The sequence below is a fragment of the Armigeres subalbatus genome, chromosome 2, assembly GCF_024139115.2.
Source record: "Armigeres subalbatus isolate Guangzhou_Male chromosome 2, GZ_Asu_2, whole genome shotgun sequence".
Lineage (NCBI taxonomy): Eukaryota > Metazoa > Arthropoda > Insecta > Diptera > Culicidae > Armigeres > Armigeres subalbatus.
Window position 1 is genome coordinate 443,419,698 of NC_085140.1, and position 27,657 is coordinate 443,447,354.

General features: G+C 36.7%; 1 protein-coding gene across 1 annotated transcript in view; it reads right to left on the reverse strand.

Annotated features, from left to right (window-relative positions):
* Positions 1-27,657, reverse strand: part of LOC134218123 (uncharacterized) — a 380,421-nt gene that overhangs the window by 208,487 nt on the left and 144,277 nt on the right. Inside the window, exon 2 of the mRNA XM_062696991.1 lies at positions 6,832-6,932. The gene's annotated coding sequence lies outside the window, so the exon portion shown is untranslated. The remainder of the gene's footprint in view (positions 1-6,831; positions 6,933-27,657) is intronic.

Here is a 27,657-nt window from a genome sequence, read left to right on the forward strand (position 1 = left end):
TGATTGGCCAGAATCAGTGGAATTGCACAAAGAATCAACTGAATGATTGACTGGGATTGTTCAAGCATTCTCAGTGTGCAAGTTTCAGTGACTCAAATATTCACATGATCAATAACGGCGCCGGCCACGTCCTTGTAGTCAGTTAGGAAGAGGGAAGGAATATTAGTAGGTGGTTTTTGTTATTTGAAGACCGTGTTTACCTCTGAGTCTCCACAAAAACCACAGGAAGGATTATCAGTTAGTTGGTAGGTATCGTTGGATCTGGATTCACTCTGATAAGCGATACGACCGTGCCATTCTTTATACACAGTGATTTTACCTAACTGTCCGAAACAAGAGAAATCACGCACTGAACTCGGGAATTTCGGGAGGAACTTCTGAAGAAATTCCGGGAGGAACTTCTGGAGAAATTTCGAGAGGAACTTCCAGAGGAATTCCGAGAGGAACTTCCAGAGGAATTCATGGAGGAACTTTCGGAGGAATGCATGGAGGAACTTCCGGAGGAATTCATGGAGGATTTTCCGGAGGAATTTCGAGAGAAACTTCCGGAGGAATTCTGAGAGGAAGTTCCGGAAGAATTCATGGAGGAACTTCCGGAGGAATTCCTAGAGGAACTCCGGAGGAATTCTGAAAGGAACTTACGGAGGAATTCCGAGAGGAACTTCCGGAGGAATTGCGGGATGAACTTCCGGAGACACTTCCGGAGGAATTCCGGGAGGAACGTCGGGAGGAATTCCGAGAGGAACATTGGGAGGAATTCCAGGAGGAACTTCCAGAGGAATTCCGAGAAGAACTGGAATTCCGGAAGGAACTTCCGGGAGATTTCCGGGGAAATTGCGGGAAGAACTTCCAGAGGAATTACGGAGGAATTCCAGGAGGAACTTCCGAAGGAATTCCGGGAGGATCTTCCGGGAGGATCTTCCGGAGGAATTCTGGGAGGAACTTCCGGAGGAATTCCGAGAGGAACTTCCGGAGGAATTCTGGGAGGAACTTCTGGAGGAATTCCGAGAGAAACTTCCGGAAGAATTCCAGGAGGAGCTTCCATAGGAATTCCAGGAGGAACTTCCGGAAGAATTCCGAGAGGAACTCCCTTAGGAATTTCGGAAGGAACTCCCGGGGGATTTCCGGAAGGAACTTCCAGGGGATTTCCGGGGGAATTGCGGGAAGAACTTCCGGGGGAATTACGGGAGACACTTCCGGAGGAGCTCCGGGAGAAACTACCGGATGAATTCCGGGAAGAGCTTCCTGATGAACTTCCGGAGGAATCCATAAAATAACTTCCGGTGAACGCATTCCTGGAAGAAATTTCTGGAGGAACTTCATGAGTAATTCCTGAAGGAACTTTCGGAGGTATTAATGTAGGAACTTCCGGAGGAAGTCTTGGTGGAACAATCCAATTCTATTTTCCGGTGCAATTACGGGAGGAACTTTCAGAGGAATTCCGGGAGAAGCTTTCTGAGGAATTTAGGGAGGAACTTCCGAATTCACCCGGAACTTCTGGAACTGGGAGTAACTTATGGAGGGATTCAGGGAGGAGCTTTCGGAGGAATTCCGGAAAAAAAAAACTTTCGGAAGGAACTTCTGGTGTATTTCCAGAATGAACTTCCGGAGGAACTCCGGGAGAAACTTCCGATGCCTCTTCGAAACTTCCAATCATAATCAAATTCAATTCCAACTCTAAGCAAAATTCAATCGCATTCCAATCCATCATCACCAAAATTCCAATACCATGTCATTCACGTTCCAATAAAATTCAATTCAATCCACAACCAATCTAATTTTAAACTTATTCCAATTCAAATCCAATCTAATTGCACTCCAATCCTATTTTATTTCAATTCAATTCATCCAATTAAGTATTCGTGAAAAAGGCACCAAACACATCAGCATATACAGAATGAAAATGACAAAATGTATCGTTTGTTGGAGTTTTGGTTGTACCAACTGTTCGGTTGTACAAACTGAATTGGTCGCACAAACTTGGGGGCGAAGTCAAAGTTGTACAACATGTCGGAGCGTGTGTGGGGCCCCTAATACTTAAATGGTGCTTTCCTGGTTTGAACTCATAACTTTTTTCTTGACTTTTTCGTCTTTTCTGATGTAATCATTCATATTTTTCGTAATTTTCGCTATAGTAATAAAAAAAAGTATTACTACAATGGTCGAACATCGTCAAGCTCTACTCCAGCAGAGTTTGATAGCAACGGTATGGTGAACCCAATAGAAGTGAGTAACGATCTTACGAACATAATCGAATTCCTTTGCGAATAAAGGGCTTATAAGTTAGGACCCAAAAGCTGGGACAGTAATAGGCTAGATAATATGATTCAACCAGAGAGTAGGCTACTTAGAATAAATGATCCTTTTGAAGTATCGTAGCGAAGGTACCAAATAACGACACACCAAGCGAGACCGTTGATAGCCCGGTGCCAAAAGTATGGTTACTGTTGTTATTAACAATTATTTTACATATTCTATATTGTTGGCAGATGGCACGGACGGGCTTGTTCAAGGCATAATTGTTGCTCCTCGACTCCAGGAAAACGAAGTTTCGGTAACGAAGCGGTCTTCCTGACGCGTATCCCGGGTAGAAACCGTGATATTGATAACAAAACATGATATTAACTTGTTTGAAATAAGAGTAAAAATAACAAGCGAAGATAACAAAAAAATGCACCGAAATATCATAAAATATCAGGTTTTGCTGTTTACAAGAACAAACTAATAGCCCAAGATATTGATAAGTTCGTTCTAATGGCAAAACCTGATACTTTAATGATATTTCGGTGAAATTTTTTGTTATTTTCGCTTGTTATTTTTACTCTTATTTCAAACAAGTTCATATCATGTTTTGTTATCAATATCACGTTTTACTGTTAATGAGTCATTTTCTTCTACCCGGGATATTTAAATTTGGGCCAGCAATGCAGGACAATCGATGTCACCTGTGAGCAATTTTCCTGCAAACGTTGCTTCTTGCTTGGACGATTCTACTTCTCACATCAAGTGGTTCGATTCTTAAAAGACGACAGCGTTCCTCGTACGGTGGCAAATTCCATTGGTCAAGCCAATCAATAAAGCGTAGTAATACCGCACACATTTTTTAACGGCTTCTATTCGAGCAATCTAACTGGCTTGAAAAAGACACCACACAACCGCATTCGATTCCAATAACTATTACTTCCCAGGCAAGACACTCTTGACAACGGTTGGAAAGCAGGAAAGGCAGGAGTAAGAACACAGCATTTTTTTTATATAATGGACCCATTCAAATGTCATATTCCACGATTCGTATTTTTTCAATAATCTACTTAGTGTTTCTTAGTAAAATACAAGCTAATGACATTTCAATCAATTGTTTTTAGATATTTTCAAAATAAAAACTGCTTTATTTTGAACAATTTGACTTGGTGCAGCGAAAAACTTAATGCGAGTGCATCGAAAAATATGATGCTTAGTTATATGAAAATTTCAACATGTTTGTAGTTAACTGCCAAAATTTCAGCACAACGTCGTTGGGGAACAAAGTTACAACTTGTCAAATTTGGAAATTTTGTATAAAAATCGGCCTCCGCTGCAAGATATTTATGAAATCAAAAAAGGAAAGGGTTGTATCAAAGATACGACCGCAAAATAAACGTAGAAATACGTATAGTGCGATAGTGGATGCGAAATAAGATCATCAACATTTTATGTATGTTCATGCCGGATGGCTACAATGTAGGCAATTTACTGTTAAAGTGCAATTTCAACGTTGGCTGGCGACATTGAATTTTTAAATAGTTTAATGCATTGAATCAGTTGTTTACAATAGTTGTATAGAATCTTAGAGAGTTTATTAATTGACTCATACCCAAATCTTCAGAATCCGCTAAAAAACGGCTGAGTTATTGGCTCGTACTTCCTGACCTCTCTTCGTGACGGTCCCAAATTTGAAACTTTGGAATGACCCTCCTATCTTACCGAAGGACGTAATTCTACGTCAAATATTTACTAGTGTATGACTGCTTGATGGCTGAGAAAGAAGGCCTGTTTTAACAAAATAAGAATGTATTTCGAATCATCAACTTAAGTTTGAAAACCATATTGTGATCTGTGTTCTTCGATACTAATGTTTAGTGGCCCGTGGATTTGTTCCACTTCGATTAACGACAAGTCAGTGGAAAGACGCAGCCAGTATCGCGCTTCCCATCAGTGCCTTTTCTCGGTCGGTCCTTCACACATGCAGATAACGTTTTACTTCCCACATTTATTTCTCCGTCCATATTCTTCCTTCGGAAAAGCACATTGCCCCGACGACCTGAACAGAGTTCCAGAATAAGGTGCAAGATTTCTATTTTCCTGGGCTGAGCTGGCTGCGACGTCATTTGCGGGCGCTTTGGGATGTTGGAGGTTTTTTTTTCAACCAGAGACAAAATAGAGTGCTGTTGCACCGCACACCCACCACTGGCATTCGGTAAGCACAACAGGACGCGGTTGTTGGTTTCAAATATTGTGTAACCGCGTGCTGTCGATTTCGTCGGCGGGTTCACGAGATTTTTTCCTCCGTACAGAGTCATGTGTTCGCTTTGTTTGCATTACTACAGCAACGAAATAGAGGAACGAAAAGGGCAGATGGGTCTGCTTAGGGAAGCACATATACGCCCCCTTTGCTCAGCGATATCTAGCTCGGTTATGGCGGTGACTGGTGGTTGGTGTTGTGGTGTTTGATAACTGATAGTAGTTGGGCTGTTGAGCATGGGAAATCGAAGTTATTTCGAAATGTTTATTTTTGGAATCGTTATCCACCAGTGACTAAAGACTCTTTACATTGTTAGTCGAAAAACTGCTTAATTCATGTTGTGATCGATTCGATTTGAAAGAGAGCAATATGACAGTTTTCCGTCATTAACTATGTATTTAAATTTTAACTTCAGTGTCTCGTACGCCATTCAACTCGATTTTTTCTTTCAACGCGTGGCTTCTTCGAGAGTCAAACATTATTCAAATAGAGCACAAACTTCATGACACTTGTTGGTGAGTAATGGATGTCTCGATTGACCAAACATCGTTTGGAGAAAAAATATTTTTCTGTCAAAATGCATATCTGCATATCAAGCAGCAGAGTCGTCGAACAACTGGTATCGCGTTTTTTTTTACCATTTAAAATCGACTTTCATCTTACCATTTCGAGCAAGTATTTTAGTAAATTGTTGTTAATGCCAGAAATCTGTGAAAATAGGGCTGACTCAACTTAAAAAGATAGCTTGGGAAAACCATTAATCTCTTTTAGTTAAATTTCATTACCTGTCATAAAACGAGTTTAGTACTATTCCAAAAATGAATTTTTCCTATTCTGTTTGCTGTTTGCTTCATGAATGGTTTTAGAAGCTATGAGATTATCAACTGAAACATTTATCCTTTTATCTATTTGATGGAATCATCTTGACATAACTGCAAACAGGATGAATGTCTCTGACTAGTGGTTTTTATTGGACCCACATTTCCTAACTCCATAAAATACAAAGCTGAAAAGCAAACATCGGAATTTCATCTCTGGTTCTTGATTTTAAAGCAATGCCTTCACAAGACGTCAACCCGAATGAAAAGACGCCAATGCAAATAAAAAGTGAAGTTTGTTTTCGCCATTACCGGCTCCAATAAACCATTAACTAGCTCGGTGGGTTTGTTTCAGGTGTTCACCACTCGACTCAACTAATTAAAAAAGAAGTCAAAACAAACGAAAATATTAAAAAAAAAACTCAATTGCGCCTCGGTGGGATGGGCGAAAAAACTCATCGCGCACTTCGCTTTACTTGATGATGCAGCAATTCGGCTTCCACCGGGCTACTGCAGCTACAATCCATCCACATCCGTCCCCGTGCCGAACCACCCCGCCACTCTTAATTAATATTTCATAAGGCGCTAATGAAAAAGTACTTCTCAGTCGCAAAAAAAATCATCATCCTTTTCCACTTTATTGTATCTTTCATTCGGTTATTTATATCCGGTTCCGCCCGTCGCGTCAGCAGTCGTCGTCGTAGTCAGTAACTTTGAGGAAAATTTTTGAAACGATGTTAGTCATTTCAATTGAAACTTCGCTTTCGTGGTCTTCGATACTTTTGTCACTGTGAGTCGTTTTGTAGTTCTGGAAATGAAGGTGGACATATTTCCCATAATTGATTTAGTTTCTGTTTTTTTATGTGACCAGCACTCAGGAGCAAGCAGTGGTGAATGAAGTAGAAAAATTCAATGCTTGTACCTTTCCTAATTACTACTTGAAGTTTCGACGGACGGTATCCAGCGATGATTTTTTTTAATGTTTAACATTGTTGCAAAATAAATATTGAAGACTGTTCAACAGATTTTTGTCAAATATTAAAAAAAATTAGTTTGCTTTGTACAACTTCAAGTAGAAGGTAAACCAATTCCATTAATTCAATTAAATGAGACACTGATTTATTTAAGAAGGGTTGAAATCACAATGCAGCTAATTACAGCAATTTTAAATTAATTGAAAATTACATCTAACTAAAATTGCTTTACTGTAGCCCACCGTCACCAAATCAATTACAATCGATATTGACATAAACCTTCCTCTACGACCACTCTTCTCCACCCATCGCTCAACCACCCTAAAGAGAAACTATCAGTGATCTTTGCTATATTTCTGGTTCTGTTTTCCTTCCTAGCAGAAGCAACGGCCAGCCAACAGAAATCAGTTATAATAACTACTATCGTTAATTAAAATTTATTGGTTTGTTATCCCGGGGGATTTTGGTCATCAGTTTTTCCATCGTCGTCGTCGTCGTTGCCGTCGTCTTTATGTGTTTCTATATCTGTACGTCTTACGAAATGGCCGGAACGACGAGTGCGCTACATTGACCGAGTTCGAGTTCACGCGAGTACGAGTGCTTCTGGCGGGAAATATGCCCTCACTCATTGTTGACGATCTGCAATAAAAGAGAGAAAGGAAAACCGAAATTTAATAAATTATTGAATATTTCTTCATTTCGTTGGATCTGAAGTGCTTCTCCAGGATAGGGAGGTTCAACCAAGAAGATGAAAATAATGACGTCCACCGATCCATAATGAACGATTTGTGCCAGACAGAATATATCAATATGACAAATTACGTACAATGTCCCCTTTAGAAACCCACACCAAATCGCATCTCAATTCCACAAAAATGGATTCAATCACAATCGGATTTGTCACGTGTTTATCGTTCCCCGAAGATTACATCAATCGGCCTACGCCCCCAAACACCCGCTGTCAGCGGATAATAATCGTTAGGATAAATGTTATTTTCCATTTTTCAATCGATCAGCAAATTCAACCGCGACCCATCCTTCATTTGTCGTGGGGTAAGAGAGCATCGCGCCACTTGGTGGGTTGGGATTTTCTCCGGGGAAAATGGGGAATCTCCTCTCCGCCATCGCTAATCGAATTACAATTTATTCCGCTAAAAATAACGCAATCCATCCGATGGAGGGGTCACCTATGGATCGAATTAGTTCAACCAGTGTGGTGGACATGACAACATGGACGGTAGTTTTGTTTTGCAGAAAAGTTCCATCTTTCCATGATGGACTAATTCCAAGAGTAACTCTGAAGATATTCAGGAGGCTTTAAGACTTTAAGACTTTAAGACTTTAAGACTTTAAGACTTTAAGACTTTAAGACTTTAAGACTTTAAGACTTTAAGACTTTAAGACTTTAAGACTTTAAGACTTTAAGACTTTAAGACTTTGAGACTCAAAGTCTTTGAGATTTTGAGACTTTAAGACTTTAAGACTTTAAGACTTTAAGACTTTAAGACTTCAAGACTTTAAGACTTTAAGACTTTAAGACTTTAAGACTTTAAGACTTTAAGACTTTAAGACTTTAAGACTTTAAGACTTTAAGGCTTTGAGATTTTAAGTCTTTAAGATTTCAAGACTGTAAGACTTTAAGACTTTATTTCTTTAATATTTTAAGACATTTCTAGTCTGCTTATTATCAAGGGCCGCGCAGTAATTTTGAACTGTTGAAGTGGGCCGCAGTATATTTGCAACATTTCTTTTTCATTTCGTATTGAATTTTAAAACATAATATTAAATGATTTTTTCTATTTACATATTTTATATTTCAAAAATTCTATTCGTTTTCTGTATCTTCTTCAAATAACATACTTGTAAGGATAGGATATTTCATTTGCTTATTTTTAGTCGATATTATCAGATACTTTTGCAGATATTCTTAGTTTTTTTTTCCAAATGATCATATGTGGACCGATTCTAAAATTTTAAACTTTATTCTCGAGAATTGTTCACTATAACTTGTCCTGGCAAATAACGACGACATGTTTCAAACGTGTTTTAAGGCCAGGTACCAGCAGACTTGATGGTTAATATAGTCAACATATTTTCTAAAATTAAAAATCTAGCAATTTTTCAGTTCAATTTTGCCACATCCTAGCAAATTTTCAAGAATAAATGTACAGGAGCAGTTTGAATCTGCGAAAAAATGCACATCTGCTATTTTCATAACCCGGGGAAATACCATCAAAGTATATTATCGTTACCCTACATAACATCTATGTAATGATGGTTTAAATTATTCATTATGATAAAATAATTCATGGTTTATATGTTTCTTAAACACCATATTGATGTGAGCTTGACATATTTCCGAGTGCAACGAAAAACCGGGCACAATAATAAGCTTTTCTTTCATGTAATGTATGTCGATGGGTCACATGTAATGTATGTTCTGTAATTCGTCACGGGCCGCAGGAAAAGGCTTCGAGAGCCGCATGCGGACCACGGGCCGCACTTTGGGGATCACTGCTTTAAGACTTTGAGACTTTGAAACTTTAAAACTTTGAGACTTTAAGACTTTGAGACTTTGAGACTTTGAAACTTTGATACTTTGAGACTTTGAGACTTTAAGACTTTAAGATTTTGTTACTTAAGAACTTTGAAACTTTAAGACTTTAAGACATTAATACCTTAAGACTTTGAGATTTTAGGACTTTGAGACTTTAAGACTTTAATACTTCAAGTCTTTAATACTTTAAGTCTAAGAGATTCTAAGACTGCGACTTTAATACTTCACGTCTTTAATACTTTAAGTCTTTAGTACTTTAAGACTTCACATTTTCACATTCTCCACAATTTTAACATTTTAACATTTTAACATTTTAACATTTTAACATTTTAACATTTTAACATTTTAACATTTTAACATTTTAACATTTTAACATTTTAACATTTTAACATTTTAACATTTTAACATTTTAACATTTTAACATTTTAACATTTTAACATTTTAACATTTTAACATTTTAACATTTTAACATTTTAACATTTTAACATTTTAACATTTTAACATTTTAACATTTTTACATTTTAACATTTTAACATTTTAACATTTTAACATTTTAACATTTTAACATTTTAACATTTTAACATTTTAACATTTTAACATTTTAACATTTTAACATTTTAACATTTAAACATTTTAACATTTAAACATTTAAACATTTAAACATTTAAACATTTTAACATTTTAACACTTTAACATTTTAACATTTTAACATTTTAACATTTTAACATTTTAACATTTTAACATTTTAACATTTTAACGTTTTAACATTTTCACATTTTTACATTTTAACATTTCAACATTTAAACATTTAAACATATCAACATTTAAACATTTAAACATTTTAACATTTTAACATTTTAACATTTTAACATTTTAACATTTTAACATTTTAACATTTTAACATTTTAACGTTTTAACATTTTCACATTTTTACATTTTAACATTTCAACATTTAAACATTTTAACATTTAAACATTTAAACATTTAAACATTTAAACATTTAAACATTTTAACATTTTAACATTTTAACATTTTAACATTTTAACATTTTAACATTTTAACATTTTAACATTTTAACATTTTAACATTTTAACATTTTAACATTTTAACATTTTAACATTTTAACATTTTAACATTTTAACATTTTAACATTTTACATTTTACCATTTCAACATTTTAACATTTCATCATTTTAACATTTAAACATTTAAACATTTAAACATTTAAACATTTAAACATTTAAACATTTAAACATTTAAACATTTAAACATTTTAACATTTTCACATTCTAACATTTAAACATTTTAACATTTTAACATTTTAACATTTTAACATTTTAACATTTTAACATTTTAACATTTTAACATTTTAACATTTTAACATTTTAACATTTTAACATTTTAACATTTTAACATTTTAACATTTTAACATTTTAACATTTTAACATTTTAACATTTTAACATTTTAACATTTAAACATTTAAACATTTAAACATTTAAACATTTAAACATTTTAACATTTTAACATTTTAACATTTTAACATTTTCACATTTTTACATTTTAACATTTCAACATTTCAACATTTCAACATTTCAACATTTTAACATTTTAACATTTTAACATTTTAACATTTTAACATTTTAACATTTTAACATTTAAACATTTAAACATTTAAACATTTAAACATTTAAACATTTAAACATTTAAACATTTAAACATTTAAACATTTAAACATTTAAACATTTAAACATTTAAACATTTAAACATTTAAACATTTAAACATTTAAACATTTAAACATTTAAACATTTAAACATTTAAACATTTAAACATTTAAACATTTAAACATTTAAACATTTAAACATTTAAACATTTAAACATTTAAACATTTAAACATTTAAACATTTAAACATTTAAACATTTAAACATTTAAACATTTAAACATTTAAACATTTAAACATTTAAACATTTAAACATTTAAACATTTAAACATTTTAACATTTTAACATTTTAACATTTAAACATTTAAACATTTAAACATTTAAACATTTAAACATTTAAACATTTAAACATTTAAACATTTAAACATTTAAACATTTAAACATTTAAACATTTAAACATTTAAACATTTAAACATTTAAACATTTAAACATTTAAACATTTAAACATTTAAACATTTAAACATTTAAACATTTAAACATTTAAACATTTAAACATTTAAACATTTAAACATTTAAACATTTAAACATTTAAACATTTAAACATTTAAACATTTAAACATTTAAACATTTAAACATTTAAACATTTAAACATTTAAACATTTAAACATTTAAACATTTAAACATTTAAACATTTAAACATTTAAACATTTAAACATTTAAACATTTAAACATTTAAACATTTAAACATTTAAACATTTTAACATTTTAACATTTTAACATTTTAACATTTTAACATTTTAACATTTTAACATTTTAACATTTTAACATTTTAACATTTTAACATTTTAACATTTTAACATTTTGACCCAATGAACCAGAGATGAATTTTTCGATCACGAAAAGTTTTCTCCTTACCGGGTCGGGAATCGAACTCACACTCCGTAACCAGACGATTGACGTCGTTAACCGCACGCCCACAAAGCTCACGTTTTCACTTCCTTATTATTTCACTTTTTCTCTTCTTACTTGTTTCACATTTAACTTAAAATATTAATTTAGTTTAAACCCTGGAAACGAGTTGACTTTAACAAAAATATATCAATTATTGAATTCGATATAAAAAAATATGGGGCCTTCCTAGCCGTGCGGTAAGATGCGCGGCTACAAAGCAAGACCATGCTGAGGGTGGCTGGGTTCGATTCCCGGTGCTGGTATAGGCAACTTTCGGTTTGGAAATTGTCTCGACTTCCCTGGGCATAAAAGTATCTTCGTGTTATTATTATTATTTATTCAGACTAAGGCCGAAGTGGCCGGTGCGGTATATAAGAGTCTTCTCCATTTGGCTCGGTCCATGGCACGTCGCCAACCACGCAGTCTGCGGAGGGTCCGCAACCTGATCGATCCACCTTGCTCACTGTGCACCTCGCCTTCTTGTTCCCGTGTATCATCGTGTTACCATCATTATATACGTATGCAGAAATGGTAACTTTGCTTAGAAACCTCGCAGTAAATAACTGTGGAAGTGCTTAATGAACACTAAGCTGCGAGGCGGCAACGTCCCAGGGGGATGTAATGCCAATGAAGAAGATGAAGAAGAAGATATAAAAAAATATATCAATATAAAAAAAAGATGTCTATGTTAAGGATCAAAGACTGACACAATGAAACATGGCTTTGCTCAGTAAACATATAAAGAAAAACAAACATAAAAAATAGTAACAGATCTCTCAACAAAAAAGTAAAATCTCACATTTGCATAAATATCATTCAGCAAATATGATTTCCACCCTTATCAACTTTTCGTTGTTAATTTATATTCTGACAATAGCGTCGATAAAACTTTAAGGAAACAATCCTCGATGGAGTTATCGATAGGCGAAACTACTGCCAAGCCTTTCCGTAGGATTCATATCTCAATGACTTCGACAAACATTCCACCTTTCTCCAAAAACCAACTCAAAAGTTCCGGCTTATCTTCTTATTTCATTGTGTTTATGTTTGATGTTTTTATTTAGACTTTTTAATTTTATTGCACCCCAAATATAATCTCTCACTCACTCGCACACACACATTTTCCCGGTGCTGGCAAGGACGCCACGGTTCATCGTCATCACATCATCTTCCTTGGATGCGACGAAGCGGCGTTTTCCCTAACCCCTGAATCGTTAGCCGGTCCGAGACAGCCGACAACTAGAGAAGAAGTGTTTATCTTTCACTTGGCAACATTTTGTCGTCGACATCGCAGCGCGCCCCGGAGATGTGCCGACAATAAAGGTACCAAACGAGCACCCCGGGAGCGCGTAAAATCATACAAACTTTTTCTCAAGATGAACGAACAATGGCGAATCATTTGAAAAAGGTCTATTGTTGTTGCATTCGAATTTTTCATAGAGTTTAAATTCAACGAATTTATTGAAAAAAAGGTGAGGTTATGTGACATTTATCATGAAAAGAAATTAAACCAAATTTGTTGGCATGGGCCCTTTTCTAAAATCACGCAAGAAAATGTAGCTCGCGCGACCCCGGGCAAACAGGAATCAGGAACCACCTGTGAAGATGGGTGCGTGCCTTTGCGCGTGTGTTCTGCCAACATACGAAGCGACACCACGCAGAGATCACCGGCACCGGTCGTCGGTTCTTGTCGAAGAAAACAGATTCTGGGTAAAAGTGACAAATTTGTGGCAAAGTGACACGCGAGTGTCTTCTTTGGCGCGCCCGGCTCTATTTCGGAAAAAAAAAGACGCGAAAGACGACAGCCGGTAAACCGGGAGAGGATTAATAAATGTTTAATTTGTTTTAATTCCGTCTTGTTTCACGGTGCTTGACTCGGTTCAGTCAAAACATTCACATCATATCAGCCGTGTAAGTGCGAACGAGTGATTGGGGTAAATTAAATCTATTCAGATAGAAATGTGAATCAATTTAAAATAGTTTTCAATTTTGATCTGTTCAGTGTCACTTGATTCAAATAGTTTCAAGTGGTTTGGTTCAAACTATAGTGAAAATACGGAATGATAAAATATATGACATTTTGTCTAAAATAATCATACGTGATTCAATATTTATCTTTTGATAGCTTAGTGCATGATTCTCAAGATGATTCATTCGTCTCACTTTACCTTCAAATTCTCATTTAAAAAGGGACTTTGGAAAATCGGCTTTTTGATATAGATATAAAATCTGCAAAAACTTCAATACCCCTCATCAACCCAATTATTCAGATGAGTGCCAAGGATTTAGAAATTAAATTTGATGAAATCATGTCTCAACGCTAATCCTTTAATAAACTGATTGATTTCTCTCCTCCTTCTGGGATACGACTGACGACGGGGGCTCAAATTTACCGGGAATTGTGATTAGAAATTAATCAACTAGATTTAATCAATTTTCGTTTCGTGCTTTTTACGGTTCCTGGAATTCCCACCGGAGCAGCACTTTCCCGACGTATACCATAATGTGACGATGATGCGGCTTTGGAGGATGTGCTGTTACAGAAGAAGTTGTTGCGTAAAGTTATTCCCCAATTCCCTTTTGTCGGGCGCAACCGAAGTATTGATTGAACCAAGTGGAAAGCCAATGCCTATTTCCCCGCGGTGAACATATTATCAGTAAATTCGGTTGCGTTGTTGTAGGTGTCTCTTGAGCTTTAATATTTACCTTTAATTTAGCCAGCGGCAAGTTGGTTAGAGAAATGACCGTTCATTGCGGACGAAATCCATGCCAATCGTAATTTGATTAGGGAAGCATATGTGGCTTTTTAACTGATGGGAAACCGACTGCCGTACTAATGGCGAACATATTTGATGAAGATCATTAATTTTGCCACAGGAAAATACAGCCTACAGAAATATGTTTAAAGACTATAAGAAACAAAACTTTATGTTGTACGCATTCCATAGAAAACAATTAAAACTTATTTTGGTTATGCGTAGATACAATCTAAAATTCACCTACGATTTCAATTTTTAGTGCAGCGATGTCAGATTTCAGTTCGGATATTTCTCCTAACTTAAACTCAACAAATGTCATGGAGTTTAAAAGTTGGGAAATATATTCAAACATTTTTTTTTTAATTTTTTTCAATAATCCTTTACCAAATAATTGCTTAAATGTTCCATGACGTTGTTCTCACTGAATCAAAACGCTTTATTTAAGTGAGTTTTTAAAGCTGAACCCGGTCTTTACTTGTTAAGTGTTGTTCCTGAAAATTTGGCGAAGGGAAAATGGCAAAGTGGTGAAGAGAAATCGCCCTCTCTAGAGCCCAAACTAGGAGACCCTGAACAAAGGAGCGCAAGATCCTATAAGGGAAGATCCATTAATTACGTAACGCAAAAATTGGGCATTTTCAACCCCCCCTCCCCCCCATGTCACACTTTTTGTATGAAACGTCTGAAAATTTTGTATGGATCGTCACACTTTGGCCAACCCCCCCTCCCCCCTCAAAGCGTTACGTAATTTGTGGATGCTCCCTAAGAGAAAGAAATAAATAGCATAAACTGATGACCATTTACGTGGCCGCTTAAGGTCTTCTTGGGGTAGGGAGAATGTTTTCCAGTAGGTCCGAGAATACTTGGTTGGCTATATATTAAATCCGATGCTGTTCTGTTTGTTGTCTTACTACCATTCTTGAGATCCGGAGATTTGATTCCTGTACACTTTGTCTAGGCCCCTCAGGCGATCGCTTGCTTCTGTTCTAACTCATTGTTCTGCCAGGTTGTCAGTTTGCAAAGTATGAGTGGTTGACATTTGGCAAGGTAAAGACCGGTTCATCGCTGGATTCTTAGGGAAATCTAATAATTGCAGGTATTTTGGGTAGCTATAAATATCCGAGATGCTTCAACGAGCTGATGAGGCCGCATTCCTCAAAAACTGCTCCATGGAACTAGCAAAGCCCATTGCTATGTTGTTCAATAGGTCGTTACGTGAAAAAACCTTTCCGCTGGCATGGAAAACAGCTTCCGTTGTTCCAATTCACAAATCCGGTAATTCAAACCAAGTGTCTAACTATCGTGGTGTTTCCATCCTGTGCTGCCTAAGCAAAGTGTTTGAGAAGCTGATACATAATGTGCTATACACTGTTGCATCGCCTATTATATCTGATTCTCAACATGGGTTCATGAAGAATCGATCAACAACGACGAACCTGATGTGTTACGTTTCGGCATTGTCACGTGAGATGGTTTAGTGAAGTCAATTCGATGGTATATATGTGGATTTCGCTAAAGCTTTTTATACCGTACCGCACAATCTTGTCATCGAGAAATTGGAGCATATTGGCTTCCGGGGATGGATAAAGTAGTGGATAGCTTAATACTTATCTAGTCTTAGTGCATACGTTGTTGTTAACTCAACACGATCTCGATTCTTCGACATTACGTCTGCGGTACCTCAAGGGAGTGTTCTTGGACCACTGATCTTCAACATCTATGTGAACGATCTCTGTGTGCTTCTTTCTACGTCAAAACTATCATTTGCCGATGACCTCAAATTTTATCGCATCGTACGTTCTCCGGCTGATTGTGCGATCATGCAAAATGACGTCAACTCCCTGTTAATTTGGTGCAGTGACGGTATGCGCATCAATAGCAAGAAATGCAAGGTTATATCTTTCTCTCGCTCTAACAGTCAGATTATTCACCAGTATTACGTTGAAACCGAACCACTTGAACGTGTAGCATCAATAAGTGATCTTGGAGTGACCATTGATGCAAAACTACGGTTTACCGAGCATGTGGCGATCACGGCTTCCAAAGCATTCTCTGTGCTGGGATTTATTCGACGGCACGCTTTCGAATTCACCGATATTTATGCCCTGAAGACGTTGTATTGTTCGTTGGTGCGAAGCATCTTAGAGTATGCTGCACCGGTTTGGTCACCATACTATGTAGCACACATGATAACCATAGAGCGAGTACAGAAGAAGTTTGTCCGCTTTGCGTTAAGGATCCTGCCTTGGAATGACCCAGACAACCTTCCTCCATACTCTGAACGATGTCAACTCATAAATTTGGAGTCCTTATCTGCCAGACGTGTGAAAATGCAGCGATTATTTGTGTATGATATAATACAAGGAAATATTGACTGCCCTACACTACTTGAACAAACTCCGCTGTATATTCCCCTCGAATACTAAGGCATTCTTCCTTACTAGCTGTTCCATATCACCAAACAAACTATGGTTACAACAACCCACTAGACTCCTGTATCCGTGCTTTTTATGTAATTTATAACGAATTTGACCAAAACATCTCCAAAATGTTTTTAAAAATAGAATAAGAATAATTAATAATTAAGTTCAGTCTGTACGATTGATGCATCGAAGACGGTGTTAATAAATAAATTATAAATTATATCCTACAAGTGTCGGAAAGACTTTCCGAAACCAGTAGAAGGTAAGGCTTCGATCAATTGAGACTACGAGGACCTCGTTATCAAACACACTTGCTGGGTCACATGGATGGCAAATCCAATAGGTGTTCGACTGGGTCTGGTAAACGATTAGATAAACAAGTGATGGTGATTGATTGCCAACATAGATCTTTGGTGTAGTGTAGTGTTTTCTTTGCAGCACCAATAGGACTCTGATTACGCACTCTACTAGAAAATTTTCGATGAATGCTTTGATACTTCCAGAGATTTTTTTTTAATCTTTCGTTTTGAAGGCTCATTTGCCGTGAAGCGTTACGAAGCCGAAATCAAGTTTAACAATACATTTCTTGATCTTATACATACATACACACGTTTTGGGAACAGAAAGACTTGCGGTCTGGTCGATGTTAGGAAATACAATAATACAGTAGGAAAAGGAAGGATTTTAGGGTACTTAAGTAATTACGAACGAAGTTGACATTCTCGCGATATTTCACAACTGTAACGGGACAAGCAATTTTTTTTGGGTGACAACAACGAGAGGAAGACATACGGAAGGGATTAATGACAGACATTGGAATGGACAACAAGAGCCAGAAAAAAATGAGTGACAGGAAATGATCGACTGTGTTTTATTGCAATGTGCTTATACGGAAGACTTACTTTCCACACTCTACTTGCTGTGTACCAATATCAATTGTCAATCAATCAAAGAAAGAACATTTCAATGTTTTCTTGTCCTTGTAAAACCACAAATGTCCTCCCATGTTACCGATGTTAGCTTCTGGAGCTATTTGGAGAAAACTTCTAAGAAGCTTTATCAAAGATTTCAACGGCGACTCCTTCAAAGCAGAAGCCAATCGAAAAAAAAATCTACATTTCTTCGATAAATCCTTCCAGAAATATGAGGAGTTATTCAATGAATTAAGTAAGAAAATGTTTCCACAGGCTCATGTGTGGTTAGTGTCGACAGGAATCTATTGGGACCCTCCTTAGCCGTGCGGTAAGACGCGCTGCTACAAAGCAAGACCATGTTGAGGGTGGCTGGGTTCGATTCCCGGTGTCGGTCTAGGCAATTTTCGGATTGGAAATTGGGCATAAAAGTATCATCGTGTTAGCCTCATGATATACGAATGCAAAATGGTAACCTGGCTAAGAAACCTCGCAGTTAATAACTGTGGTGCTTAATGAACTAATGTGCTTAATGAACACTAAGCTGCGAGGCGGCTCTGTCCCAGTGTGGGGATGTAATGCCAATAAGAAGAAGACTTGTAGTGCCTTAAAAAGTTCTTTAAATAGATCCTAATAAATTATTATCTACTTAAAAAAATCCTCACAAGCTAAACTTTTTAAAACAAATCATCATTTGATTGTTCATGAACATTTCCATTCTAATTTAACTCTCCTTCTCTCTTCAAAAGCATTTTTAGAATGTTTCTAACACTATTTTTTTAAATAAATGTCAATAAGCAGAGAAACTGATCTCATTCACACGTTCACAATTTTTCAATATGTTAATCTAGAAATTCCAAAAGATGCTTAACGGTTTTTTTTTTCTGAAACAAAAGATCTTGGACATTGAACCTGTGGATATCCAAGACCGTTAAGCATTTTTAGGAATTTCTAGTATCGTTATCCTTCAAAATGACCAAATAAGTAAAACGATCCATACTACTATTGATAACCGTTAGATTTTTATGTCTGAAACTCGATTATGCATATGCAGAACATGCAATTGATTTAGTTCGGGGAAGGTATTGGAGGCTAACCGCTCCCTTCGGTGGGGTTTGATCCCACGAAATCAGTACGCTAGACAGGTGCTTTCCCTACTAAGCTACGAAGGATCTTCGTCGTCCTCCACAGCTTAGCGGGTACGGATGAAATCAAAATACCTAGCACCGTGCACGTAGCCGAACTATCGCAATACATTTTCGGAACTAACTCTCTCATATGTATTTTTGTACAAATGCCAACCAAGTAGGATGAGTATTTAGTATTGTCCGGCTCCTGAAAATGTATTGCGAGAGTTTGCAATTTGTTCAACTTTTTTTTCAACAAATATGTTTCACATCCAACATGTCTTTTGCTGACAAAACTGTCAAAGCTGCTAAAAATCAGCAAATAATTTGCCGAAAGCCAGCTAACAAACCTCATTTTTGACGTGACATCAGTTTTTTTTATTTCGATGGGCAAATGGCTGTGCGATTTTTCCGAGCTGCAGAAATAAAAAGTAAGTTTGTACAAATTCGAAATTTTACGATTGCCGTAAATCCAATAGCCGGAATCTCGGCAATAATTTCAAGGAAACTCGACAAAATTATTCCTGAGATTTCCGTACCGAGTCATTGGTAATCCTTACCGGGATCTCGGTAAAAAGTCAACTTTGTCGCATTTCGATATAATTATGACGAAATTTCGGTAAAAGAATCGTCAAATTCAGGTAAAAAATGTTACCGACATCTCGGCTGTTGAAATCTCGCCAAAAAATTGCTGAGGTCGGCAAACTAATTATAATCTAAGTGTGTATGTTGATGTAATTTCGATATGTCCTTCTAGTCGGGTTGCAATATTTTTCATATGTATCACATAAAGGCGAAACCAAACGATTGAATCGAAAAAAGCATCATCACCGCTAGGTGGATTAATCTGGGTTTTGGCGTCGATTTTGCGACTTTTTCAGGTCAATAACTTTCTTTTATTCACTTGTCATAAGACGAGTTTGTACAATCCCATTTAATTCCACCACTTAATTGTACACTGAAGACGACCTTACTGTTGAGGTCGGAATACGTATCTGTCAAGGTACAATTAAGTGGTGGAATTAAATGGGATTGTACAAACTCGTCTCATGACAAGTAAAGCTTTTCCACAAAAAAACTCAAAATAATTTTCTTAATTTCATTTATTGATTAGACATACTTTCTGATACTTCGAGTATTGACAAACTAAAAGAAACTACAGTGAACTCTCCCTAACTCAATGTTTTGTTACTCGATATTTTCCCTTACTCGATGAAATTCAAAGTCCCTTGAATCTAGCATATTGTGTTCTCTCCATAAGTCGATATCTCCCTTACTCGATATTTTCTAAGTCGAAGTAATTTACCAATGTGTTTTTACTTCGCTAACTCGATGTTATCTGAAACAGTTCCATGCACGATATAGAAAGAAGTTAGAAGTGAAAAGTGATAAGCGAAATGTGATAAATGAGAAGTGAGAAATAATAAGTTTTTAAATGAGAAAAGAGAAGCGAAAAGTTAGAAGTGGGAAGTGATAAATGAGAAGAAAGAAGTGCGAAATAAAAAATGAGAAGTGAGTAATGGCAAGTGAGAAGTAAGAAAATCGAAGAGCGAGTTGAGTAGTGAGAACTGAAAAGTTAGAAGTTGATAAGTGAGAATTGAGAGGTCAGTAGTGAGATATAAGATGGTATAGTTGAGAAGTGAAAACTGAGAAATATAAATACAAAAAAAAAAAGTAAAATGTGTAAACTGAGAAGTGAGAAATGAATTGTGAGAATTGAGAAATAAAAAGTTAAAAGTCAGCAGTGAGAAATTCAAATTAAGAAGTGTGAAGTGAGTAGTGGGAAGTAAGAAATGAGAAGTGAAAAAAGAGAAGTGAGAAATTTGTAGTGCGAAGTAGTGAGAAAAGGAAAGTGAAAGATTATAAGTGAGAAATGAGAAGTCAGAAGCGAGGTATAAGAAGTTATAAGTGTGGAGTGAAAAGTGTAAATTAGAAGTGAGAAGAGAGATGTATCAAGACAGAAGAGTGAAATGAATAGTGAGAAGTGAGAAGTGAATAGTGGGAAGAGGGAGGTGAAAATAGAGAAATTAGAAGTAAATAATAAGAAATGAGAAGTGAGAAGGGAGGAGTATCAAAAAGTGAGAATCGAGGAACGAGAAAGTGTGAAAGGAGATTCTTTCTCTCGCTTCTCACTCCCCAATTATCATATCTCAATGGTTACCCTTTACTTATTTCAACTCACTACCCACATCCAATTACTTATTTCGCAACTGTTACATCTCACTTCTCACCACTCAATTCTCTCTTTCCACTACTCACGTGTTACTGCACACATCTCATTACTCAATACTTACTTCCGTTTCTCAGTACTCACTTCTCACCACTCTGTAATCGTTTCGAACATCTTATTTCTCACTTCTCAGTTCTCGCTGTTCACTATTCTTTTCAAGCATCTCACTTCTCACTTTACTCAACAAGGAAACAAATTTAAACCCAGTTCTTGTTTTACACGGTTGGGTTTTAGTCGATTAAGACCTTTACCGTCAATGAAACTATGAGTTAACCTCACGAAAAAAATTCACATAAAATCAAAGAAAATTCAGATGGTATTTAAAAACGCTGTGGAAGTTTAGGTCAACTAAGAAATTAATGAATACTAATCGTGTAAAAAAAATATTGGGTGTATTAGACCAAACGACATTCGGCCAAATGTAAATGTGTTCTCTATTTCGATACATCCTTAACTTAATGGTCCCTTCAATATCGAGTAAGGGAGAGTTCACTGTAATTATATTCCTGTGGTGCGGTTCCAGTATGTTGAAAATATTGATTTTGCCACATTTTACTTTTGGCCAATTCACTTCGCATTTCTCAGGTTTTTTACCATTCACTTTTTCATTTTCCGCTGCCCCCTTTTCTCAATCCTACGTGGCGGTCGAAATGTCAATCGAAAGGTCAATCAGTGCCTGTTTTGTCGTGTTTCTGCTCAGTAAGCAGATAGTTCGCGCGGTCGAGTGAGTAAATAATTGGTGCGCGATCGGACGTGTTTTAGGTAGGACGCAGAACATTCATGAAATCCGAGTTTGTGGTTCTGTTTTTAACGTTCGGTGAATAAGTGTGCGATTGAACGTGTTTTGTATATGATGCGAAACATTTGCAAGATCTGGGTTACTTTGTTCTGCTTTGGACGGTTCGTAAGTAAATTAATAAGGGTCGTGGGCAGGTATGGGAAAAATCGGTTCATTTAGCGTTAATCTTTCACTCACCTCTACACACAATCGCAAATTAGACAAACGTACACGAACCCTTTCAATATTTTCGATTTCGATTGTCTACCGTTTGGCTTCAGTTAGTAACGAATCATGCCAAAAAAAAAGGACAAAATTCATCACCGAATCTTTCCCACAGATAGCAAAATGATGCATAGCCGAGTATTTGTTTACATTCGAATGAAATCGCAATTGAGTAGTGTGTGAGGATTCGGCAGAAAGATTCGGGCCGCAAAACGAATCATTGAGTGTAAATAGAAACAATCTTCTGAGTCCAACTCAGTATTTTCTGCTGCACTCACTACACATCGGTTTATCCTCATCTCCGATTTCCTTTCGCACTATCTTTGGTTTCACTTATTCTTGCTGAGGGAGGCACTCAGTAGGTATGAATCATTTGTTGGTTCGCTGTTGCGTTGAGTAGCATTCATTTCGTAATCGTGTGTGGATAGGGGTTTTGAATCTGCGTGGTTCGTGTGAGTGAGTGAGTTTTCCCATAGCTGGTCGTGGGTTCAAGTCCCCTCGAAGGGAAGGTGGTTACCTCCAATACATTTTTCAAATCAGTTTCTTCCGCATAATGTAAAATATTCACATATGAGTTTTCAGAACATACTATACATATAGCATATACACCTTACCCCCTAACACAAATTTTCCTTCCTGAGATATCTATAAAGGTAGTAAGGGTTCCCTGCATCTTCACTAGTAGATGTTGAACTAACATTCCTTTCCTTCCTTCCGTGATTGTTAGGACATGACCAGGTGTAAAACAAAACAACGAACAATACCATACATTATATAGCCTTATAATGTACATTACATTTGTTTTGCAATGTGTTTAAATGTTTTTGCTAATCAACCTACATGAATCAAAGTTGATGTGAAGGCTAGTTCTTTTTTTTGTTTTAAGTCAATTTCCATCATAAGCAGGGAATTATTTTTTTTTTGAATGCGCTTGCGAAACAAGTAAAAAAAAGAGAATAAACGACAAAGCTTTGTTTTTGTCGGAGATAATAATGACAAAGATCCGAAAATTTTTGTTGCTAACTTTTCCTTCCGTTATTTTGCATTATTTCTAGAGCAAATTTCGGTTTTATGCTAGTTTTTGCTTTTATGGAAATATTCGAGAATCGAACAATGATAACAAAATAATCATCGTATTCTCGGAAATATCAGAGCATGCAAGGCAAATGATTCTTGTTATATTATGTTCGGGTTCTGATAAAGGTTTGTCGCTAGGTGCGTTTGTCAGTAACAAACTCTGTTGATGCCAAAGGCGCTCCACGAATATTGATTCCCTGGTAATCGTTAATCATACTCCAACGGTTTGTTCATTACTCATTATCGTTAATCATTGTCTAAAATGAATAAATCATCAATCATAATCTTTAAAAGAAAGTGGAGCCAGATGAGCGTGCGGCTCTTGATGAGTAATTTTTTTTGAGAGATATAAAAATACATGACCAATACAATACATAAAAATACATGACCTGTTTTCTACTTCGATGACTGGTTGGCAAATAAAAAAAAATCATTGCCAATTATAGAAATATATTTCTATATGCTATAGCATTCCAGGGATTGAATCCTAAAGAGAAAGAACAAGTCTCTCACTTATCATCTCTGTATACATATACGATATGTAGCACACCGCGGGAGACTTTTTTCACAAGCTGTCATGATGGAGCACTGATTCGGGAGGCTATACTCCATGATAAATTTCTTTTAGAAAGCTCCAAATGCGGGGAGCACTGGCTCTGATGATGCATTTCAACTTGTTTTACACAGCTGTGCAGTAACCAACACGAATGGAGCGAAAACAAAGCGAGAATCACCATTTTTCTGTGGGGGCTGCCTATCCGATTCTGTTTTTTCGCACTTGTATACAAGTTTGATAAATTTGTTATCATGGCTTGTTATGATTCGGAACAGTTTTTGCCTCTCTTTTATCGTTGTTCGTTATCTATTGAGAGCCATTTCTGCAAACCCTGAGCATTACTAATAAAAGAAAATGGACCTTTTATACTAAAATTACTAAGTTTGTGGTAATAGCTATAATATTTAGTGAACACAAACTATCAAGAAAGATCATACAAATTTTTATCAGTTGAGTAATACTTGTTGCAAGGTAAATATTAATTATTTCCATCTTTCAATTTGGCGATAGGCTTAGATTGCCAACAATAGGTATTTTCCCATATCTAATAAATTTATGAATTTTTAATGAACATTTTAAAAAAATAGGTGTATTACATGTAATGTACGTTAACCAAATATTTTTTTCCAAACATACATTTTTCGGAAAAATATATTAAGTCGAGTCAAGTACGAGACACTGAAGACGACCACACAGTTGTGGTCGAAATACGTATCTGCAAAGATATCGAAAATTAATTGGTGGAATTAAATGGAGAGTACTTAATGCGTCTTAGACGGTTGAATACATTTTCCATTTAAATATTTTTATTTGTATACAAAGCTTAAATATAGCATCATGTTAAAAGCGACAAAGGAAACCCATGAAGATTCCCCACGCCATCCATTCTCAATCAGTTTATTGCCCTTCCATCGGTGTTGCACATCAAGCGTGCAGCAAACAGTGCACCCCGTTCCTGCCGGGTGCAATCTAAAATTAACATCCAATTGGATAATTCCAATTTGTTGCGCCGAAAATAATCGAAAGCCCATTTATTTTCCAATTATTACCGCCATTTATCATCGTATAGGCAATTTAGTTCTTCGCGCGGGTAGCCACTCCGCGTGGGATGAACGCACGACGACGACGACGACGCGACGGCTTCATATAGCCACCCCCACTCGCGTAGGTTTTCCGAATGCTGATCCGCGAATTTCCGGCACCACACCGTCCATGTCCGTTCGCGGTGAAAGGGAAAAGTTACTCCGCCGATTTCCGCACTGACCGACAGGCAGATGAATCAGCCTCAGCAGAAACGTGGCGGGCATTATCGGACGACGCGTAACGAAGCCATTACCCCGATTTGTGCGTTTTGGAAAAAAATCCAGAAATTGGCGGCAGGAGCTGCGAAGTGGCAGCTGGTGTAGGCGGAACCCTACTACTAGTTGGTTATTTATTTAAATTTTCATTTATTTGCTTATCGTTTATTTATGTCGGAACCACTCGCGGCTGTTTGCCTTGTCTCTCTTTTCTCATTCCGACTCCACTGGCACTGATGCACTGTGTCGAGCTCGACGGAACGGAATCATACAAACGCAAGTGACGAAATTGAATTGGAAATAAAACGGACAGGAAGCGCAAAAGGGATGACAGCGGAAATGGATTGAATTGACCCTCTTTGTTTGGGACCTTATTGATTCCAGATGCAATCCGATCGCTATCGGATATTGGAAGGCTGCTGGGGTGTGGCAACGTTCGAGTGAATTGTGTAAAATGACAATAATTACTTTTAATGCTGGCTTTTCACTGGCTGGCGGATCAACGATTTTTTTTTTGGTATTGAACACATGCAAATTGTTTGAAGAACTGATGGAGCATTATCCTGATCCTGGTGCCACGAACGCGGTGAAGCACCAAATTACGTGAATAATCGGTGTTGACCCACATTTCTGATAAGGGGTGTTGTTCGTTTTTGGGCATATGTAAGCTGCAAGAGATTTCCGGATTATTCGACCGGTAAGCGGTTTACAGAAGTCATTTTCAACATGTTTTTCTGTTATCTTGCACGCATTAATCGATAAGAGATGATACAAGTATGTAAAACACCATCGTTTGTGTGCGATCTAAATATATTTATAATTTTAAAACCGTCAAAACAAAACAAAAACACTGCAATAATACCATGTGATTTAATATTGATAACAAAATAATGAACAACAAAAATCGCAGCAGTCAAACCTGTCTAATTAAAAAGAATGCATATCCATATCTCAAGTTTAATTTAGACCTTTTGTGTGGATTAACGAAGTACACTTTAAAATAAACTTTGTCAAATTCGGCAAAGTGGCTTATTTTTTCAACGTTAAAAAGAAACTCAACTTCAATGCAATCACCACTCTCTTTCGTCATGTTCGACGTCATATCCAGCACTTGGTTCAGCTCGAGAGTTCATCAGTTCACCGACTAACGTGACATGTGACTGACATGATAGAATCCATATTGACATGGATGGATGATTGGCCATGATGATGCGAGTCAACCGAATACACTTAGGGTTACTGTTCCGGTTTTTCATCTCATAGCCCACATGGTCATCTAACGAAAACAAAGGATTGGAAAACAAACGAACTTTTTTCATGCAGGTGATTGTTCCAGAATTGATCCTGCATACGCGCTTGCCACTGAGAAAGCACCTCATTTTATTAATTAGATAAAAACGTAAGCGTAAGATAGAAAATAGAACAGTCCCCCTATCTACCTATATGGTATATTCCGACGTCCACTGCCCCCACGTACGATAATGGTAAGTTGGTCATTTTTTCTCCAATTTCCACCCTGCAACTCCCTCCGGAGAGCAACGATTTCGACGGGGACGTGAAACGGGTTGCCCGATCAATAATGTATTATTGGTTCTGGGTTCAACTTCCCAAGCACTGCAAAGTAAAGCCGGACACCGGACCGAAGCGAAGAGAATAGAAAAGCAGAAAAAAGCTTAGATAAATATTTAAACGACCACATCATAAACGCAAACTAGCCATCAGTGTGTTCTCGGAAATATGAAGGATATCCTGCTGCCATCTCCCGGACCGACCAGCCAGACGAAGCGAGGGAGGTAAATTTGTTGGCTTTCCGTTTGGTTTGCTGGTTGATGATGGTAGTTTGTATTTTTCCAACCCTTGTTTTCCCCCGTTCGCCGCAAACGCAATTACGTCCCTCTTCAATGCAGAGCTTGTTATCTTTCGTTCGATTATTGATTAGATTGTATCGTACTTTGCCGGGTGCTTCCTTGCCGCCACCGGCGAACGATACACACAAGCTGAATAAAACAACAATCCGCCGTTGTTGGCTGGAACTTACTCAGCCTCGCACAGCTAATCGGTAGATAACATTTTCCGGCCGACAGGATTGACGCGCGGCCCGATCGGGAGCCAGCCCCAAACGAAGGGGGGAATCGATTTTCCGCCAAAACAATGCCCAAAGTAAGCAAAACCGTTTGGCTTTCAATCAGATTGATGTGCGAAATTGTGTAAGCGCGAGGAAAAACAATCCGCCGGGAAGTCGGCGTACTTACGTACCTGGATGTGAAATTCAATCAATCTTGGGATCCTCTTTTGCCCTATTGCCCTGGCACAGTTAACAGCAGGTGTTGAGGTAATCCATTTGTGAGAAGATGGTCGAGCTGATACTCTCTGCATAATTCAGTCACAATCGGAATATAAATCGATTTCGGGATCAGATTTTCTTCTTTTTTCATTCATTTCAAGTCTATTTATGTTAGCTTTCATTTAACATTCCCAAAATGGTTCAGTGGATTTGTTTCATACATGTTTTCTGCAATTACCTGGGCAGTGCCTTCTGGACTTCTGACAATTCGACAAGAAAGAGACGAGCCAGCAGGGCTGCAAGTCTATCTAACAATAAAAAAACAAGATTCCTTGTTTTATTATTTTTGGTTTTTGGATTAAATAAGAAAGCAATTTTCTAGGGATTTTTTAAAATCTCTGGCATTTATTTTTGTATTTTATTCTTTCTTTCCAATTTTACTATTTTTTAACATGCAAGTACTAATTGAATTGTTGGACTCTATGACATTACCCTGAATAGGTCAGTGTAAACCTTTGAAGTGTTGACCTCG